The 8040-nt window shown below is 30.6% G+C and overlaps 1 long non-coding RNA gene across 1 annotated transcript; it reads left to right on the top strand.

The window, feature by feature from the left end:
• The first annotated feature begins 1979 nt into the window (after positions 1 to 1979).
• On the top strand, positions 1980 to 4564 carry LOC135266571 (uncharacterized). The gene is made up of 3 exons (XR_010334693.1): positions 1980 to 3262; positions 3331 to 3612; positions 3664 to 4564. It is a non-coding gene; the product is annotated as an uncharacterized LOC135266571 (long non-coding RNA).
• Positions 4565 to 8040: the final 3476 nt, after the last annotated feature.

Genomic DNA, 8040 nt, shown 5'->3' with positions numbered 1-8040 from the left:
TACATTTTTGTTCAGTAACAGTCACAGTTTTCTTATTGGTTTTTTGCTTATATCTCGAAAACAGTTACTCCTATCAATTTTTATCTTTTTTTCAAAATTAAAGCTGATAAAATTTCCTACAAAATAGTTATTTGCATTTTTCTTGTAGGACCAACCATAAGCGAGTTATAGAGTTGGATATAAATAATATTTAACAAAAATCTGCTTTAAAATAAAATGTTTGAAAAACTGAAATTAAACTAATTTAATTGTGTCTAACACTTTAGTAGAGGAAAAAGAAGAAGACATAAAAGTCACTAAAGGTTTCAAAGTTGTCTTTAATCGTAATATTAATAACAATAACATTAATAATAATAATACTAATAGTACTAAATTTGCTTATATGCAAACGCTTAATTAAGGTAACAGTATTTTGGTTTCTTGCTTATATCTCGAAAACAGTTACTCCTATCAATTTTTATCTTTTTACTAAAATTAAAGCTGATAAAATTTCCTACAAAATAGTTAATTGCATTTTTAATGTAGGACTAACCATAAGCGAGATATAAGTTTGAAAATAATTAAAATTTAAAAAAAAGTGCTTCAACAGAAAATGTCTTGTGATTTAAAATACACTTAATTTATTGGGTCCAATATTTTATTAGAAGAAAAAAGAGGTGACAGAAAGGTCACTGAAGTCTTTAGAGTCGTTTGTAAATGCTGCATTTTCGTCTTCGTCTCAAACATTGAAAACTGAATTACATTTTTGTTCAGTAACTGTTACAGTTTTCTTATTGGTTTTTTGCTTATATCTCGAAAACAGTTACTCCTATCAATTTTTATCTTTCTTTTAAAATTAAAGCTGATAAAGCTTTCTACAAAATAGTTGTTTGCATTTTTCTTGTAGGACCAACCATAAGCGAGTTATAGAGTTGGATATAAATAATATTTAACAAAAATTTGCTTTAAATAAAATGTTTGAAAAACCGAAATTAAACTAAATTAATTGAGTCTAACACTTTAGTAGAGAAAAAAGAAAAAGACAAAAGTCACCAAAGTCTTCAGAATCGTTTTTAGTCGTCATATTAATAACAATAACATTAATAATAATAATACTAATAGTACTAAATCTGCTTATATGCAAGCGCTTTATTAAGGTAACAGTTTTTTGGTTTCTTGCTTATATCTCGAAAACAGTTACTCCTATGAATTTTTGTCTTTCTTTCAAAATTAAAGCTGATAAAATATTCTACAGAATAGTTATTTGCATTTTTCTTGTAGGACCAACCATAAGCGAGTTATAGAGTTGGATATAAATAATATTTAACAAAAATTTGCTTTAAAATAAAATGTTTGAAAAACTGAAATTAAACTAATTTAATTGTGTCTAACACTTTAGTAGAGGAAAAAGAAGAAGACATAAAAGTCACTAAAGGTTTCAAAGTTGTCTTTAATCGTCATATTAATAACAATAACATTAATAATAATAATACTAATAGTACTAAATTTGCTTATATGCAAACGCTTAATTAAGGTAACAGTGTTTTGGTTTCTTGCTCATATCTCGAAAACAGTTACTCCTATCAATTTTTATCTTTTTACTAAAATTCAAGCTGATAAAATTTCCTACAAAATAATTAAGCAAGAAACCAAAAAACTGTTACCTTAATAAAGCGCTTGCATATAAGCAAAATAGTACTAAATTTGCTTATATGCAAACGCTTAATTAAAGTAACAGTGTTTTGGTTTCTTGCTCATATCTCGAAAACAGTTACTCCTATCAATTTTTATCTTTTTACTAAAATTCAAGCTGATAAAATTTCTTACAAAATAGTTATTTGCATTTTTTATGTAGGACTAACCATAAGCGAGATATAAGATTGAAAATAATTAATATTTAAAAAAGAAGTGCTTTAACAGAAAATGTCTTGTGATTTAAAATACACTTAATTTATTATTATTATTATTATTATTATTATTATTAACATAGATTCTTTGCTGAGGTTAACACCTTTATAGCAAAATATCAAGAAATACGGTTTCGTGTTAAATGAAACACCATTGAATAATGAAAAATGAAATACAATTTTAATCTACAGTTAAATTAGTTAATTAATAAAGGTTAATGTTAATTATTGTAATGTGTCATATTGATTCTTGAAGGAAGAAACAGTAACAGCTGCAACAACGTTATCAGGCAAGCCATTCCATATATCAAATGCACGATTTGTCAAATAATTCTTTCTAACGGTAGTCTTAAATGGTTCTTTTTTCAGCTTATAAGAATGACCTCTAAGTCTGTCATGATATTGAATTTGCAAGAAATTGCGTGTTACTCCAGGAAATAAACCATGAGTAAGCCGAAAAATTTGAATTGCATCTGCCCTGTTTTGACGAGCACGTAGATCTGGTATTTTGAGTATTTCAAGACGTTGTTCATATGAAACTTGTCTTAAACAGTGTGTCCATCTAGTTACCAGGTGCTGAGTTCTTTCCAGCAAATCAATATCCTTTAACAAATAAGGTCTCCAGACTGGAATGGCAAATTCCAAATGCGGCCTTATGTAAGTGATGTACACCTTTGAAATAAAACTGACTGAAGGATTTGGAAAAACATGCTTTAGCAAATAAAACATTTTACGCGCTCGACCCACTGATGCTAGACATTGCTCTGACCATCCTAACTTATCATTTACAATGACCCCTAGATCTTTGGTTGAGGTTTTTACACTCAGGAGTGTGCCATTTATATGGTAAAGGTACTTTGGGTTGTTGTGGCCACACTGAAGTACACAGCATTTTGCAATATTTAGTGGTATTTGCCACTTCTCGCTCCATTGGAAGATTAAATTAAGTTGGTCTTGCAAGTCCGTGACAAGTGGGTTAGCAAATAACTTAATATCATCCGCATATGCTGAATAGCTGTCCAGTGAAAACAATAAATCTGCTGTATATAACAAGAATAAAATTGGTCCAAGAACTGATCCCTGTGGGACCCCACTTAATACTGGTTTAGAGTACGAAAATTTACCACAGACTTTTACACAATAGTTTCGATTTGATAGAAACGCTCGGATCCAATCAAGCAAATTTCCTGTTACACCATAGGACTCCAGTTTTGCTAACAAGAGATTGTGAGGGACTTTATCAAAGGCTTTACTAAAATCAAGGTAAATTATGTCTACAGGTTGGTTAGTGTCTAACATTTTTGTCCATAGATTTGTGCAGGATAGCAAATTTGTGACAACTGACCTACCTGGTAAAAAGCCGTGCTGATGCTCAGGTATTAAATTATTTTTTCTCATGTAAGTTAATAGTTCCTTGACTATAACTTTTTCCATAATTTTACAGCATGTCGACGTGAGACTTACAGGTCTATAGTTAGCAGGATCAAGTTTATCTCCTGACTTGTACAAAGGCGTGATTGTTGCTTGCAACCACTCGTAGGGCAAAGTGCCTTGTAAGAATGATTTTGTCATCATTTTGGCAAGTGGGCCCGACAACGAAGCAGCACAAGTTCTCAGGAGTTTGGGAGGTATCTGATCCGGACCTGGAGCTGTATTTAATTTAATGGCACAGAGTTGGCTTTTTACCAGATCCGGAGTAAAATTAATATAAGACAACCCACTAAATGTACTTGTAGGCATAAATGACGGTATATTATTATTAATGTTTAAATTATAGGTAGCAGCAAAACTGTCCGCTAAAGTGTTTGCAGTTTCTGTATGATCGGAGCAGAGTAGACCTGAAGCATTTCGTACTAAAGGGACCGATACACGACTAGAGATAAATTTACGTACATGGGAATAAAATAGTTTTGGTTTATTTAATATAGAATTTTCATAATTACACCTGGCTATTTGTAAATCAGATTTTAGTTGGTTAGAAAATCTTTTATAAGCAGAAAAATTATCTTCAGTAGGCTTCCTTTTAAATTTTTTCCATAATTTAGCTTTGTATTTTATTTTGTCAAGCATGTGTTGATTTATCCACGGTTTATCTTTTCTCAGTCGGTTTGTAAACAGTCTGGAATTTGTTGGAATGCAAGTTTGTAAAATCGATTTAAAATGTTTCCATTGTTCTTCCGCATTTAGTGAATCTAAACCATTCCAGTCGTAAGTCAAGAGACTTTCGTCTATGCGAGTGTAGTCAACAATTGATGTTGTTTTAATTCTTGCATTTGGCTCTGAATATATCATAATTTGTAACTCAATTTCGATTTTTGAATGATCAGATGTACCTACAGGATTCGAAACGTTTAAAGACGATACAAGGTTAACGTCAGACAAAATTACCAAATCAAGTAATGAAGGACGTTGTTGGGATCTAAATCGTGTAGGTTCAGTGACTATTTGTGACAAATTATTCTCCAAGAGCAATTCAGAAAATTGTTTTTCGATGATTGTTTGACCTGTTGTGTTTTTAGCAGACCAGTCTATACATGGAAAATTGAAATCTCCCATGATAATTAAGTTAGGATACTGATTAATAGTTGATTGTATGGTATTAAATAGATTTTTATCATTTTCGTGATTGTTAAAAGACGCTCCTGTTGGTGGTCTGTAAATACATGCTATAACAAAGGTTTGTTCATTTCCTTCAAATTTTAACCATAGAGAATCATAAGGTTTAACAGATATGCAAATTTGAGTAATTTTAAAAAATTTTGAAATTTTAATTTTATCTACATAAAAACACACACCGCCACCTTTTTGAGATAGGCGATCATCTCTGTAAATAGAGTAATTTTCAATGTGTACAGCATCATCAGAGATAGACGGATTAAGCCAAGTCTCCGTGAGTGCGATAATAGAAGGTCTAAATTCAGTTACTTCTAATAACAAATCATTAAATTTCGAAGATAAAGATGCGATATTCGTATACAGAAGAGCCATTGAACAAGGGTAAATATTTAGTTTTTTTGATGTGAAATAATTTTTGGTACGTGGTTAACGTATTTAATTGTCAAGTCCTTTTCGCCAACATCAAGTCTTCGCTTTAATTCATCACGCAAATTGTTTAAATGCTTTAGTTGACCCGGGGTTTTATCATCACTAATAGTAATGTGAGCAAATTGTGGGTGCTGCAGCAAAGACGATTTTTTCTTCAAGCATAGACGTGCCATTTGTTGAGTTTTAAATTGCAATTTTAATAAGCGAGGTTTATCACCGACGGTTTTTCCTACGCGAAAAACATTTTCCGGACCAATCACAAGTGATGGATCAATGACCTCGAGGACATCATTTACCACATCCACGTCTTGTTTATTAGCGACAGGTTTAACATTGTACATAATAACATTGCACGCACGAGCCGACCTGTCCACAGATTCGGCGATAATTTCTTCGCGGTTTATAGCTTGAGACGTATTGTTATTAATAATAAGAGATTCGAGTTTGCTAAGACGCTCATCAAATGATGATTTTATGTCATTTACGAGTTTTTTAATTTCTGAAATTGCTGTGATAGTTACGTTGCATCTATTACAAAACAGTTTGATATTTGGAGAGCGAGACTGAGAAATAAAGGCGATTTCATTTTCGCTTATTTTGAGGCAACGACAGTGAATATTTAGCGAACAGCCGTCACACACCACGATAGGTGTATCACGACTTACGCTTTTAAAACAGTGGCAGCAATTAAATTCAGCCATTAAATTTAGTGATTTAAACTGAAATTAATGAAATTAATGTAGACAAAATTTGGACACCAGACGCTCACTCTGCGACAGAGCGATAAATACTAAATTTTCACTGCGCCGCGCCGCCGCGATACCAGCTGCTGCTGCTATAGAGGGGCGAGCGCTATCTTATACTGCCGCGATAAGATATAATTATGCGTATCTAATGACGGATATTAACGAATTAAACAAGAATAACTTACCGAAATCGCAAAAATAGTAATTTCCAGAGGAAACAACAACAACCACATACACCCAGATATCAAATTCAACAATCAACACCAAGAATCAACCACTGAAAATGAATCCCAAAGGCAAGAGCACGCAGAGACACGACTGCACTCTCATACGCACTGTTGGATATGATTGGATTAGGTCCAATACTTTATTAGAAAAAAAAGGGGGTGACATATAAGTCACTGAAGTCTTCAGAGTCGATTTTAAATGCTGCATTTTCGTCTTCGTCTCAAACATTGAAAACTGAATTACATTTTTGTTCTGAAACGGTAACAGTTTTTACTTTGGTTTTTTGCTTATATCTCGAAAACAGTTACTCCTATCAATTTTTATCTTTTTTTCAAAATTAAAGCTGATAACATTTCCTACAAAATAGTTATTTGCATTTTTCTTGTAGGACCAACCATAAGCGAGTTATAAAGTTGGATATAAATAATATTTAACAAAAACTTGCTTAAAAATAAAATGTTTGAAATACTGAAATTAAACTAAATTAATTGTGTCTAACACTTTAGTAGAGAAAAAAGAAAAGGACATAAAAGTCACCAAAGTCTTTAGAATCGTTTTTAGTCGTCATATTAATAACAATAACATTAATAATAATAATACTAATAGTACTAAATCTGTTTATATGCAAGCGCTTTATTAAGGTAACAGTTTTTTGGTTTCTTGCTTATATCTCGAAAACTGTTACTCCTATGAATTTTTGTCTTTCTTTCAAAATTAAAGCTGATAAAATATTCTACAGAATAGTTATTTGCATTTTTCTTGTAGGACCAACCATAAGCGAGTTATAGAGTTGGATATAAATAATATTTAACAAAAATTTGCTTTAAAATAAAATGTTTAAAAAACTGAAATTAAACTAATTTAACTGTGTCTAACACTTTAGTCGAGAAAAAAGGAAAAGACATAAAAGTCACTAAAGGTTTCAGAGTTGTCTTTAGTTGTCATATTAATAACAATAACATTAATAATAATAATACTAATAGTACTAAATTTGCTTATATGCAAACGCTTAATTAAGGTAACAGTGTTTTGGTTTCTTGCTTATATCTCGAAAACAGTTACTCCTATCAATTTTTATCTTTTTACTAAAATTCAAGCTGATAAAATTTCCTACAAAATAGTTATTTGCATTTTTCATGTAGGACTAACCATAAGCGAGATATATGATTGAAAATAATTAATATTTAAAAAAAAAGTGCTTTAACAGAAAATGTCTTGTGATTTAAAATACACTTAATTTATTGGGTCCAATACTTTATTAGAAGAAAAAGGAAGTGACATAAAAGTCACTGAAGTCTTCAGAGTCGTTATTAAATGCTGCAGTTTCGTCTTCGTCTCAAACATTGAAAACCGAATTACATTTTTGTTCAGTAACAGTCACAGTTTTCTTATTGGTTTTTTGCTTATATCTCGAAAACAGTTACTCCTATCAATTTTTATCTTTCTTTCAAAATTAAAGCTGATAAAATTTCCTACAAAATAGTTATTTGCATTTTTCTTGTAGGACCAACCATAAGCGAGTTATAGAGTTGGATATAAATAATATTTAACAAAAATTTGCTTTAAAATAAAATGTTTGAAAAACTGAAATTAAACTAATTTAATTGTGTCTAACACTTTAGTAGAGGAAAAAGAAGAAGACATAAAAGTCACTAAAGGTTTCAAAGTTGTCTTTAATTGTCATATTAATAACAATAACATTAATAATAATAATACTAATAGTACTAAATTTGCTTATATGCAAACGCTTAATTAAGGTAACAGTGTTTTGGTTTTTTGCTCATATCTCGAAAACAGTTACTCCTATCAATTTTTATCTTTTTACTAAAATTCAAGCTGATAAAATTTCCTACAAAATAGTTATTTGCATTTTTTATGTAGGACTAACCATAAGCGAGATATAAGATTGAAAATAATTAATATTTAAAAAAGAAGTGCTTTAACAGAAAATGTCTTGTGATTTAAAATACACTTAATTTATTAGGTCCAATTCTTTATTAGAAAAAAAAGGGGGTGACATATAAGTCACTGAAGTTTTCAGAGTCGATTTTAAATGCTGCATTTTCGTCTTCGTCTCAAACATTGAAAACTGAATTACATTTTTGTTCTGAAACGGTAACAGTTTTTACTTTGGT

The sequence above is a fragment of the Tribolium castaneum genome, chromosome 6, assembly GCF_031307605.1.
Source record: "Tribolium castaneum strain GA2 chromosome 6, icTriCast1.1, whole genome shotgun sequence".
NCBI classification, from domain to species: domain Eukaryota; kingdom Metazoa; phylum Arthropoda; class Insecta; order Coleoptera; family Tenebrionidae; genus Tribolium; species Tribolium castaneum.
This window is presented reverse-complemented; position numbering and strand designations above follow the sequence as displayed.